Source organism: Rutidosis leptorrhynchoides, chromosome 2 (genome assembly GCF_046630445.1).
Source record: "Rutidosis leptorrhynchoides isolate AG116_Rl617_1_P2 chromosome 2, CSIRO_AGI_Rlap_v1, whole genome shotgun sequence".
Lineage (NCBI taxonomy): Eukaryota > Viridiplantae > Streptophyta > Magnoliopsida > Asterales > Asteraceae > Rutidosis > Rutidosis leptorrhynchoides.
Window position 1 is genome coordinate 145170800 of NC_092334.1, and position 14945 is coordinate 145185744.

Below are 14945 nucleotides of genomic sequence, written 5' to 3' on the forward strand. Positions count from 1 at the left end.
TCACAAAAAGCGCCGCTAAAAGTCCACCTAACACTTATGCATTTTCAAAATTTACATCCTGAACACCAAAATACAAACGGGCAGCATAACGGCTAAAAATCAACACTTAGTAAAATATTCTGCCCTGGACACTCAGTCGGTCGACTGACATTGACAGCCGGTCGACTGTCGATGCAACCAGTCGGCTGACCTTCCCAGTCGGTCGATTCACTTGGTATTACATCAATCGACCGAAGGTAAATCTCAGTCGGTCAGTTCACTCAACAATCGGTCGGTTCAACCCTCAGTCGATCGACTGTCGACCGACAGTCGGCCAACTGTGTTCATCTTCCTCAAAAACTGAACAAAGGCTACGGACTTCACGATGAAATCTTCAAATATCGATCAAGAGCTCGTTTTAAACACCAAAATCGACCACAACTTGTTCACTACTAGTTATAGACTCAAAACCCACAACAATTTGACCATAACAACACTTAAATCACTTGTTTTGACACAAATACAAGCTTTTTACAAAGCTCACACAAAACTATGAATTTAACAACGAATTGAACACAAAAACACATGTTACTAACCTTGATAGACTCAGTAAACGATAACAAACATGATTCTAACACCAATTTGAGCTCAAGATCAATGTTTAAGGATTAGGGTTTGGTAGATGGGAGGGATGAAGGTACGGTGTTTTTGGTGAATTTTCTAGAAATGGAAAGAAAATACAGCACACTAGTCACTTAATTGGGTTTAATTCCCACACTGTGCAATACACGGGTATTTATCAGTTATCTGATATCTTTCGTACCTCGTTAGGCGGCCCTAACGGAGTCCAAATTAAATAAACAAACCTGTTCTGTAACCCTTGTCACAAACTGGTCTTAACCAATTAATAAAATAATACTATTCACATAATTAAAATAAAAGCATATAAAACACATAATAAAACCCTAAGGGCAAAATAGTCCACTTACAACTAGCCCGGGTTTCAGTCTGTTACAAATCCACCCCCCTTAAGGAGATTCCGTCCTTGGAATCTGGTCTTGGTCAAACAAATGAGGGTAGCGGTTTCTCATTAACTCTTCCATTTTCCACGTAAGATTAGAACCCAAACTGTGTTTCCACTCGATCAACACCATCGGTATCTCTTTATTTCTCAACTTAGTCACTTTTCGGTCAACTACACGTACCGGCTCTTCCACCAATTTCTTATTCAAATCGACCATTAAATCTTCTAAAGGAAGGAGTTGCGTTTCATCATCGACTTTACACTTACGAAGATAACACACGTTGAATGTATTATGAATACCGGCTAACTCTAGTGGAAGATCTAACACCACAGTCTGATCGTTCAACACTTCACTGATCGAAAACGGACCAATAAATCTTGGTGCTAACTTACCACGTTTACCGAATCTGATAACCCCTTTCTACGGTGAAACTTTTAGATACACTCGTTCACCCATATTAAAGGTTACCGGACGTCTACGCGGGTCAGCATACATTTTCTGCTTATCTCTAGCGGCTTTCAACTTTTCTCGCGCAATTGCAACTTTTTCGGCTGTCATTTGAACAATTTCAGGACCTGCAAACTGTTTCTCCCCGGCTTCTAACCAACAAGTCGGAGTTCTGCAACGACGACCGTACAACATTTGATAGGGCGGCATCCCTATACTCGAATGATATGAATTATTATACGCGAATTCGATCAACGGCAAATGTGTATCCCAAGAACCACCGTATTCTAACACACAAGCCCTTAACATATCCTCCAAAGTCTGTATTGTTCTTTCACTCTGACCGTCTGTCTGAGGATGATAAGCTGTACTTAAATTCACACGTGTACCCAGATTCTGTTGAAGACTATTCCAAAAATTTGACACAAATCTGGAATCTCTGTCTGAAACGATCGATAACGGCACACCATGTCGACTAACTATTTCTTTCACATACAAATCGGCTAACTCACTTAATGAAGCGGTCTCACGAGTAACAAGAAAATGAGCACTTTTAGTTAGACGATCCACTATTACCCAAATCATATCATGTCTTTTCTGAGTTCGAGGTAATTTGGTCACAAAATCCATCGTTATATGTTCCCATTTCCATTCTGGAATTTGTAACTGACGTAATGAACCATAAGGTTTCTGATGTTCTGTCTTCACTTGAGCACATATATGACACTTTTTGACATAACGGGCGATATCTGATTTCATTGTTGGCCACCAATACACTGTTTTCATGTCATGATACATCTTATTACTACCCGGATGTACTTTTAATCTGGATTTGTGAGCTTCTGTCATGATTAAATCCCTCAAATCTCCAAGCTTAGGTACCCAAACATGATTGTTTAAGGTCTTTAGTCCACGGGAGTCATCAATTAAGTCCACTTTTTGTTTGGTCATTTGTTCAGATTTAATATGTTCGTCCTCTAAAGCACAGGCCTGAAAGGTTCTTAAGCTGTTAATCAAATCTGAAGTTATATTCAAACGAAGGAATTTCACATTTTCACTTGACTTTTTACGACTTAGTGCATCTGCAACCACATTCGCCTTACCCGGATGGTATTTAATTTCACAATTATAATCTTTGATCAACTCTTGCCACCGTCTCTGACGCATATTCAATTCTTTCTGTGAGAAGATATATTACAAACTATTGTGATCTATACAAATAAAACAATGGATGCCATACAAATAGTGTCTCCACAGTTTCAAAGCAAACACTACAGCAGCCATTTCAAGATCATGTACTGGATAATTCTTCTCATGAACTTTCAACTGTCGCGAGGCGTAAGCGATTACTTTATCTCTTTGCATTAATACACAACCCAACCCAGCATATGATGCATCACAGTATATACCACAAAGTCGTCTGAACCTTCTGGTAAAGCTAACACTGGTGCCTGACACAGTAGATGTTTCAAAATCTGAAAAGCCTTTTCCTGTTCATCAGTCCATCGAAAGGTTACATCTTTACGAGTCAACTTATTCAACGGACCTGCTATTTTAGAAAAATCTTTGATAAACCTGCGATAATAACCAGCCAATCCCAGAAAACTCTTAATCTCAGTCGGAGTCTTCGGAGAATTCCAATTCATTACCGCTTCTATCTTTATCGGATCAACCTTTATACCTTCAGCATAAATCACATGACCCAAAAACTGCACTTCACGTAACCAAAATTCACATTTTGAAAATTTTGCAAATAGTTGCTCACGTTTCAGCAAGTTCAAAACCTATCTCAGATGTTCAGCATGTTCACTCTCTGTCTTTGAATACACTAGTATATCGTCTATGAACACAATTACAAACTTATCTAAGAACGGACGACACACTCTATTCATTAGATCCATGAAGACTGCTGGCGCATTCGTCAACCCAAACGACATGACAAGAAATTCATAATGACCATACCTTGTTCTGAACGCTGTTTTCAGTATATCTGATTCAGAAACACGAACCTGATGATACCCGGATCGTAAGTCTATCTTAGAAAAGAATGAATCACCCTGTAACTGATCGAACAAATCGTCTATTCAAGGTAACGGATACTTATTCTTCACTGTTCTTTTGTTCAATTCACGATAATCAATACACATACGCATTGACCCATCTTTCTTTTTAAAAAACAATACCGGAGCACCCCATGGTGAAGAACACGGTCGGATAAACCCACGATCTAATAACTCTTGAATCTGTGACATCATTTCACGGATTTCAGATGGTGCTAATCGGTATGGAGCTTTTGCAACTGGTGTTGTTCCAGGAACCAACTCAATCTTATATTCGACATCCCTTACCGGCGGAAGACCTGGTAACTCATCTGGGAACACTTCAGGAAATTCTGATACTATCAAAATATCGGCCACTGTTTTCTTTTCTTTCTTCGCATCAATCACATATGCAAGAAATGATTCACAACCCTTTGCCATCAACTTTTTCGCTTTCATCATGGTTATCAACGGAAAATTATACCCGCCCCGCTCCCCTCGGGCCACAACACGGGTTTCATCGGTTGAACGAAAAGTAATCATTTTCCTATCACACTTAATATTAGCCCTAAGCGAGCTCAGCCAATTCATTCCTAATACTACATCAAAGCTAGGAATAGGTAACACTAAACAAGTCATCGGGAAAGACTTCCCTTCAATCTCTATACAAACCCCAGACACATATGTTGTGACGGGTGTGATCTTACCATCGGCTACTTCTACACTAACCGGCTTGGGTAACACAATAACTGGTAATTTCAAATTAGCACAAAAATCTAGGGACATAAAACACCTATTGGCACCACAATCAAACAATACGCGAGCAGGTATTGAGTTGATTAGAAACATACCGGTGATCACTTCATCGGTTGCCACAGCATTCTCAACCGACATCTGAAAAGCTCTAGCCTCTGCAGTTGGAGGGTTCTTCCTCTTTTGCCCACTCGAGGCTGTTGACCCTACGGCTGATGCTGAACGAGCCCCTGACCCTGCCCCGAAACTACCACTCTTCGACGGACAACTAACTGCATGATGCCCTGGTTTGTGACAACTCCAACATACACTATTCGGATATGGACATGCTGAAGAATCATGCCCAACAACACCACACTTTAAACATCTTCTGGTAGCCTCAGAACACTGACCACTATGAGAAGACCGACACGTGTGACACCAATTCCCTTTACCTGATCCAGACCCAGAACTACTCTGACCACTTTTACCCTTCGATTTAAACCCACTAGACTTCTTGGATTTAGATCCTGATTGACCAGATACTTGCACACCTTGTTGTAGCACATTACCAAACATTCTGTTTCTGGCGGCCTGAACATCACTTTCTACCATCTTAGCCATCACAACAGCTTGAGACAACGATGTAGCAGTTCTAACAAAAGTTTGGTACTCTGGCAAAATGATATTAACAAAATGCTAGATACGAGACGCTTCGTCTGGCACCCATTATTGTACAAACCTCAGTTTATCCATATACTTCTCTACTACCTCATCAATCGTCATTTGAGGTGTCATCTTCATTTCAAGAAATTCAGTCTTGATTCGGTTGATATCAAACGGATTACAATACTGTTCACACATCTTCCCATAAAACCGCTCCCACGTGATCATACTCACTTGCTCTTTTGGTATACTAGAAATCAAAGAATCCCACCAAATCATAGCCCTACCTTTCAACATTCGACTAGCATACGTTACTTTCAGCTCACGTTCACACTGACACGCTTCAAATACCCTTTCAATTTCTCGCAACCAATTAAGAGTTACAGTCGGATCAGAACTTCCAGAAAACTCGGAGGGTTTGCAATCACGGAAGTTCTTATAAGTACATCTTTTGGGTGGTTGCATGTAAGGTTGATGAAACATTTGCATTTGGTATGGGTTCATCATCATGGGATTTTGGTAAGTAAAAGTGTTTTGTGGTGGCATATAGTATTGGTTAGGTATTTGATTCTGAAACTGGTTCTGGTGCACATTAGGTATCATTTGGGATTGCGTGGTTCGGAATCCAGGTGGTGAATCATCATTTCCAGAATGCCTTGCCAATTCAAGCTCATTAATTTTGTCTTCAGCCTCTTTTAGCTTGCTTTCTAATTGAAGGATGTAACTATTCTGATCATCATCTAACTCAACACCCTCTTCTGGTGCTCTGAAAGTTCCGGGGTTGGATGGGCTAGTTGCGTTTCTATCAGCCATACCTATGCTACAAAAACAGCTCACACAAAAGCTTAGTGGATATGAGTTAGTTCAATCACAACTAACGCACATATATCCTATATTCACTTAGCCCCCACTCCCACAGACACGTTTGACTTGCCTCAGGGTTTGGGAACAAAATACGCGCACGTATTTGCTGCCAAACCTTGCTCTGATACCAACTTGTAACACTGGCCATTTTTTTATATACACAGCGGAAGACTTTATTAATAAACACAACACAAGACACGTCATTACATTAATCCGTGAAATTAAGTTTAAGTTTACCCAACGGTGTTACGTTATTACAAAACATTATTAAAACAAAATTCCACATCAGAGTAGGGTTGTCAAACATGTCTTCTGCATTAATACCCATCCCTACTAGCAGTACCTAAACCTGCAAGGGGAAAATATGTGGGGGATTAGCACACTGCTAAGTGAATGGAATCAATCTAACAGATATAGCTTAAGCCACACACAAGCTATATACCAACAACAACATTTGTTAACTACCAACTAGCATACAATAAGACAATACGAGGATCAGCGGCTTATACGAGCACACGACTCTCAGCTGATCGGGCCTGAGTCTACCAATAGTCCCTGCTACTCAATTCACAGTATAGTTATCCAGATGCAGGGGATGCATCATTCACACTATACTCCACAATCAGTAGCCTATGGACCCAACCTCCCCTTGGCACGGTTGACGTTATACGGACTCTAACCTCTCCTAGGCACGGTCTCGAGTCCCCAGTCTCCCTAGGCCCGACTGGTGCCATTCACACAGTGTACACATAATTCACATACAACATCAGGCATACGATATTATTCTATCATGGCAATTCCTACACTATGCATGGTAAAAGAGTCAACCAGAGTAGCATGATATGCTACTTAAACTCTATCCGTAGATAGACCCACTCACCGAATACCAGCAACTAGCTCAGATAATCTATCACGGAGCTGCTTCCTTATCCTTATCACCTGAACATATGGCAAATCAAGTTAGTTTCTGTTTGTTAATACAAAACAACACAGTACAGAAAGCAGTCACAAAAAGCGCCGCTAAAAGTCCACCTAACACTTATGCATTTTCAAAATTTACATCCTGAACACCAAAATACAAACGGGCAGCATAACGGCTAAAAATCAACACTTAGTAAAATATTCTGCCCTGGACACTCAGTCGGTCGACTGACACTGACAGTCGGTCGATTGTCGACACAACTGGTCGACTGACCTTCCCAGTCGGTCGATTCACTTGGTATTACATCAATCGGCCGAAGGTAAATCTCAGTCGGTCGGTTCACTCAAAAATCGGTCGGTTCAACCCTCAGTCGGTCGACTGTCGACCGACAGTCGGCCGACTGTGTTCATCTTCCTCAAAAACTAAACAAAGGCTACAGACTTCACGATGAAATCCTCAAATCTCAATCTAGAGCTCGTTTTAAACACCAAAATTGACCACAACTTGTTCACTACTTGTTATAGACTCAAAACCCACAACAATTTGACCATAACAACACTTAAATCACTTGTTTTGACACAAATACAAGCTTTTTACAAAACTCACACAAAACTATAAATTTAACAACGAATTGAACACAAAAACACATGTTACTAACCTTGATAGACTCAGTAAACGATAACAAACACGATTCAAACACCAATTTAAGCTCAAGATCAATGTTTAAGGATTAAGGTTTGGTAGATGGGAGGGATGAAGGTACGGTGTTTTTGGTGAATTTTCTAGAAATGGGAAGAAAATACAGCACACTAGTCACTTAATTGGGTTTAATTCCCACACTGTACAACACACGGGTATTTATCAGTTATCTGATATCTTTCGTACCTCGTTAGGCGACCCTAACGGAGTCCAAATTAAATAAAAAAATCTGTTCTGTAACCCTTGTCACAAACTGGTCTTAACCAATTAATAAAATAACACTATTCATATAATTAAAATAAAAGCATATAAAACACATAATAAAACCCTAAGGGCAAAATAGTCCACTTACAACTAGCCCGGGTTTCAGTCTGTTACAACTTGTTTAGTCATTTCATCACAATTCACACTTTGACCCCCTTTCAAAGTCAGACACAAATTTTCACTTAACAACTTGTTTAACCCAACACAATCACTAGCACACTAAATCTTCTAGTGATTTCAACAACAAAAAGACTCAATCCTACTAAAAATTCGTCATCCAAACCCTAATCTTCAACATTAGGGTTCATACACCCAATCTTGACCCAAAACCCCCCAATTTCTTAAGAAATGGTGTTTATGACTCATTACCAATCAAACCTTGATTATAAAATCGAATTAAACACTAAAATTTGAGTTAGGGTTTTACCTCAAGTAAGAAAAATGAGCTAGGAGCTGCTACTTCAAGAGGATGAGCTCCAATTTCGAGTTGAACAAGCTTCTTCTACACAAATTCAAGCCTTCTCTCTCTAAAATCACTTTCTCTTACTAAGTGGGTGTTTGCTTTGGAGATGGAAATGAACACAAGAATGTTCCAGACCAGTTTACTAGACCCCAAATCATTCACATGCAAAATTGAAAAATGATTCTGAATTTAATTTATTTACAAACAAGTCCCCCTTGCCCGTCAGCACATTTGCGCGACACGCAAAATATCTGCGTGACACGCAGTTTACCGTGCAGGCAAGGCAGGGGCTTACAAAGCACAAGTTTAAGTGCATATCTGCTTGTTATTCCACTTTCAATTACGTTAATATTATACTCTTAATTACGTGAGTGTTTGTGTTTGGTTTCAAGTTCTACAATTTGGTATCAAGAGCTGGGATCAAGAAAATGAACAACCAAAACTACAACTCTTGGTCGGCTTGTATGATGTCTAACATGCAAGGATAAGATTTGTAGGAGGTTGTGAATGGACAAGATATTGGACACTATAACGGCCCGTCCTAATCCACCTGGACGAAGTCATCAACATCTGGTCCCATTGCGAGGTACTGACCTAAATATGCCATGAATGACTCTAAGTAATATCTTTAAAGTGAGCAAATGCACAGAGGAAGATTTCTTTCATACCTGAGAATAAACAAGCTTAAAAGTGTCAACTAAAAGGTTGGTGAGTTCATAGGTTTATCATAACAATCATTTCAATATTTTAATAGACCACAAGATTTCAGTTTATAAATATATGTACACTCGCAAGTGTATAAAAGTATTCTATAAGTTATTGAGCGCTTCGGTAACCATACTTAACAATTAATGTGGCATATTCCCTTTATTATGAAATCTCCCTACACTGTACCAAGTGTAGTAAAAACAAAGTACTATGCAACCGTTTATGATACTAGAGCGACTAGCCCGGTTGGGGTGGTCAAACCCGATAGATCTATTAATAGGAATCGCGCTTACATGTTCTTCCAACATGTAAATATTAGTTACCAAGCTATTAGGGAAGATATGCAAGGTGGTACAACTCAACGTAGAATATATTTTAAGTACTTATGTCTATTTCGTCAAACATAAAAGCAGCGCATGTATTCTCAGCCCAAAAATATATATTGCAAAAGCAATTAAAAAGGGAGCAAATGAAACTCACAATACTGTATTTTGTGGTAAAAATACATATGACGAAACTGAACAATGCAGGGTTGACCTCGGATTCACGAACCTATATCATTTGTATATATATATTAACACATATAATCGTAAACGAATAGATTTAAATTATGTATTATATATATTTAATTTCTATATATATTTAAAATAATTAATATATATATATATACATATATATATACATATATATATATATATATATATATTAAAAATACTTAATTTTGTTTTAAAAAACAGTTAATATGATTAGTACATACTTATATGTAATATTACTATAAGTATATTTTTATATTAATAATAGTAACAAAGGTTGTATTCGATTATAACGATAATATTAATAATAATAATACTGATAAAAATATTAATTATAGTAATAATAATAATAATAATAGTGATAAAAAAATAACAATAGTGATAAAAATAATAATAATGTCTCTAAAATAATACTAATAATAATAATGATAATAATAATAATAATCCTAATAGTAATAAAAATGATAATTTTACTAAAAATGTTATTTTTTTTATAATATTGATAATAATAATTTTTAATAAAAATAATACTTTTACTAAAATGATACTTTTCTTAATAATGCTAATAATGATAGTTTTAGAAATAATGATGTTTATAATAATAATGATAATAATCATAACAATATTGGTTTTAATAATAATGATACTACTAATAATAATAATACTAATACTAATACTAATACTAATAATAATAATAATAATAATAATAATAATAATAATAATAATAATAATAATAATAATAATAATAATATTAATAATAATAATAATAATAATAATAATAACTAGAATGCTACCTTTAAAGGAATAAGCAAAAATAATAACGCCACAGCTCGGGTTCGAACCGACGACCTCACGCTAACGCACAAACACCCTTAACCACCCAAACTATCCAATTTTTCTGATTTAAATCAGGAAATATTTATATATATCCCGTATCCTATTTCTTTTTCATAATATTATCATCATCAGTTATAAACGACCCAACTTGGAATCATATCATACTCGGCCCAATTATAGCAATTCCACTTAAATCCTAAACGGCCCAACCGAAACCTAATCCAGAACTAATTAACTGGCCCAAATTGCATTTTTAATTTTTGGTAAAAAATATTTGTAGTCGCCTAGATTCGAACCCACAACCTCTCGTTCCCCTAACCCACTCCCAAACCATCTCTCTGTTATACCATATCTATTTTGAATACCGAATTTAAACTATATAAACCCCGCTTTCCTGTTCTTCTTCTTCTTCACAATCTAAACCCATTTAATTTCTTCAACATCATCATCATATTTATTTCCATATCATTATCGATCACAGTCGCTAACATTATCATCATCATCTTTCGTAACTCTTAAGCATCATCTAACTCGTACTTCCATCATATCATTTGTAAAAAAAAATAAAAAATTATCATCGTTGTTATATAATAAAAAAAAATAATAACTATCCTCCATCATCATCAATATTAATCAAGTTCATAATCATCATGGTTTTCTCGACTCATCATCATGTACACGGTCACCATAGCATTATCATAGTTTAAATGAAAGAATATATATATATATATATATATATATATATATATATATATATATATATATATATAGCTGCGATAATAATTACGCAGCACAACAGTCGGCTTCATCCAGTTTTGGGTAGTTTTCGAATTCAAACCACAACAGAACACAACAAGGCAGTAGCAGTAGTTACTAAATGAAAATGAGGGTCTTGAGGTGGTGGTTGTTATGTATGACGAGAAAGAAAAAAAATATAGAAGCAAGGGTGTTAAATGAAGTGGTCGTGGGTGGTGATGGAATGACGGAGATGGTATTGTGATGGTGGTCCGGTGAAGAAACTCATGATGGAAAAAAAATAAAAATAAACGATGGCGGTTGGGCGACGGTGATGATGATGGGGTGGCGGTGATGATGGTGTCTAGTGGTGGTGATTGATATTGTATTGGTGTTGGTGTTCTTGCACTCAAGTAAAAAGATGATATATAATTGTATAGATATAATACATATGAATGTTACATTCTTGCAAGTTGGCAAGATATATATACAGAATGTAAACGTGTTAAAATAGTACGCGAATAGTAAAGCAGCCATTTCCTTTGTCTTATATTACCGACGATTTTTATTTGAATGGTATTTTCGTGCTCCGTTGTTAATTCAGTGACGGATAAAAGTGTTCGAAAAAATCCCATATTTTTAAATTAACTATATTTATTTATTTTGGTCATTATGGTATAAAATTCGATCAATAACTATTAAATAAATATTACATTAATTGTTCACTCCCAACCCTCAAGTAAAATATAAAAAGTTCTAAAATTTATCAAACATCTTCTAAATGTATTATTAATAAGCCTATAATTTATAAAACTCATTTTTGGATCACCGTTTATTTTAAAATCACTTAAGTTCCTTTTTAACTCGTTTACTATCAAACGTATGAAAATTGAGTGTTACCTTTGCTTTCTAAATAACTTCGAAATTACAAAATATATATGTTATATGTAATTTATTTATATATAGATACTTTTTATGTATTATTATTATTTTTACAAAATTAATTATAGCAACTACAATATATACTTTTTCATATTATATATATATATATATATATATATATATATATATATATATATATATATATATATATATATATATATATATATATATATATATATATCCAATTATAAGCAATCGTATCGTGAGTCATCGGGAATTGTCAAAGGTTAAATGAATTCATGTAAATAGTTAAAAATTTTTGAGACTCCATTTTACAGACTTTGCTTATCATGTCGAAATCATATTAAGATTAAGTTTAAATTTGGTCGAAAATTTTCGGGTCGTCACAGTACCTACCCGTTAAAGAAATTTCGTCTCGAAATTTGATCGTGGTGGTCATGGTTAACAATAAGAATGTTTTCTTGACGTATATGAGTTGATACATAAATTTTTATCACCAGTGAGTAATAAGGGTAAAAAAAATTTGATTTCTCGAAGCATACGAATGAAGCTATCACTTAAAGAGTGAATCTAGAAAATAAAGCTCGTCTTAACTTTTGACGTTGTCACGTTTGAATTTAGAAAATAAGGTGCGTCTAATCTTTTGACATTGTCTTGGTTGAATTTCCGAAATTCAAGGGATTAAGGAAATCTTCGAAATCTAAATAAGTTCTGAGTCTTCGGAATTTAAGGAAATTAGGATCCTTTTAATTAAATGTGGTCATCTGTCTTGATTGCTACGTCTGATATTTTCATTATAAATTAAACCCTTCCGTTCCATTATTTTCATCACTCCTATACTTTCTTTCTTAATTCTTACTTCTAAAAGATTGTGAAAATGCTTCATCCAGTTCTAATCCTTGATATTTTCCTAATTATCATTTCTGTCATCCTTCTTTTTAATCTTCCACCAGAAGAATCTGTTTACTTCTACTATTACCTTGGGGTGATACTATTCTTAATTCTACCGTGTCTTTATATTGTTATTCGTATTAATATTCATGGTTTGTAACCTCCGCTTTGTTATTGGGCTTTATATTTTCTCTTTTATTTTGAAGCACTTTGCCTTTTTATTCTCTTCTCGACCTCTAGTAAAACGAGTAATGATCCAAAATTTGTAAGTATGGAGTTTCGAATAAACTTAATGTTCTAAACAAGAAAGAACGTAATAGCACGATTTGATTTGTCAAATTACCAGAATCACTGAGGATAGAACTATCAAGAATATATTTTCTTGATATGTTCAGAAGTTAAGCAGAATGAAAGAGTTATGTAACATGACACATGATGACGGTATAGTCTGTAAATCATCATGTTTCATTAGAACTTCCAGCATGACTTACTGTAATATAATCACGTTAGCCAAGTGTCATTATATTATACTAACTCATGCTCAAATTCTTAACACTTCTCCCGAATTTATTCGTAATTATACTTAGGTTTTACAAAAGTTTCCAATATAATGTAATACAGATAGCACGAAGAGGTATATAATTTCGGACGAGAATATTTATGAAAATATCTTCAGAAATATTGAAGATATTTATGATGATATTTTGGAATTTCTAAGTTCGAAAGTTGTTGAAGAAATTTTTTTTGCAAGATTTTAACATGACATCGGAGCAAGATATTCTCTAAAGATTTCACCAGATCCAGAATTACCTGGATTCTTTGAATATAGGGTTTGGTCCTTGTATTTATCCTTGGTCTCCTTCATGGTTAGCTCAATCTATTTTTCAGTACCAAAATTTCTATCGAGCATTCCCAACATTCCATTTATTATCAAACTTTTGGCCATTTAGACCATCTACAACATGCTGCTTCGTCAGCATTTTCAAAGTTAACGGATCTGGATCATCGGTTATCAAACCGAGGGTTTTCAAAAATATTGAAGGTTTTTATCGTCGAGATACAAAGGATGTTTAAGATGAAATCAAGTGGCAAACTTGAAGAAATATTTGGTTTCATATGTTATAATCAATATTTTAATTCATTTTGATTATCCAATGTTAGTAGTCCACTGTCGATAGTCCACAGTTTGTAATTCAATAATTCATATATAGTTTATTATATAATATTCGAATTAATTAATACGTATCGTGACCCATTGTATACATGTCTCAGACTCGATCACAACTCAAAGTATATATATTATTTTAGAATCAACCTCAACCCTGTATAGTTAACTCGATCATTACCGCATATAGAGTGTCTATAGTTATTCCAAATAATATATATAGATGCGTCGATATGATATGTCAAAACCTTGTATACGTGTCCCGATATTTAAAGTGCGTAAAATAAATAACAGAAATTAAATGACGATAAATAAAATTGTGAGAATATAAATTGTGATAGATAAATTGCGATAAATAAAATGTAATTAGTTAGCTAGGAACAGTTAGCGTGGATTCTTAACAAAATTTTTCTCATAGTTAAGTTGTTTGTTTCTAACAAATTTTATTTTTGTCCAATGTTTTTCTTCATTATGCCACTTGTTGGATTCTGATAAGTCAAAATCCAAATATGAAATTGAATGAAAATGGTTATTCTGTGGTAAACAGATTCGTATATCTGTGGATATAAGTAGAATAGTAAATGACCGTTGAATCAGATTCAAAGAATGTACATTGTATCTTATTAATGTGAAATCTAAATATTCCTCGAGTATTACCTACCCGTTAAAATATTTTCACCATTAACAGTTTGTACAAAAGAATTTTTAATTACAATCTTTATGAAAACATATATACATATATATTTTCTTCAGATGTAATCATGGATTTAATGAGTCAATATGATATTAAGCTCATTTGATTTACCGTTAGAACGAGAATATATAATCTTTAAGACTTTAGAGATTACATAATCACCACGTAGAACGAAGATAATTGATGTAGATTGATATGTAGAACAAAGATAAAGTAGATAGAATGATAGGTGGAACGAAGATTATGCTCGCGGTACAGATGGTGATGTCGAGACTGGTGATGTGGATGTTGCTGTCAGTGGTACAAGTGCTGTTGGTGCTGAGGTTGTTGATGATGTTGGTGTAATAAGTATAGCTTGTAAATCACGCACCATTCTTGT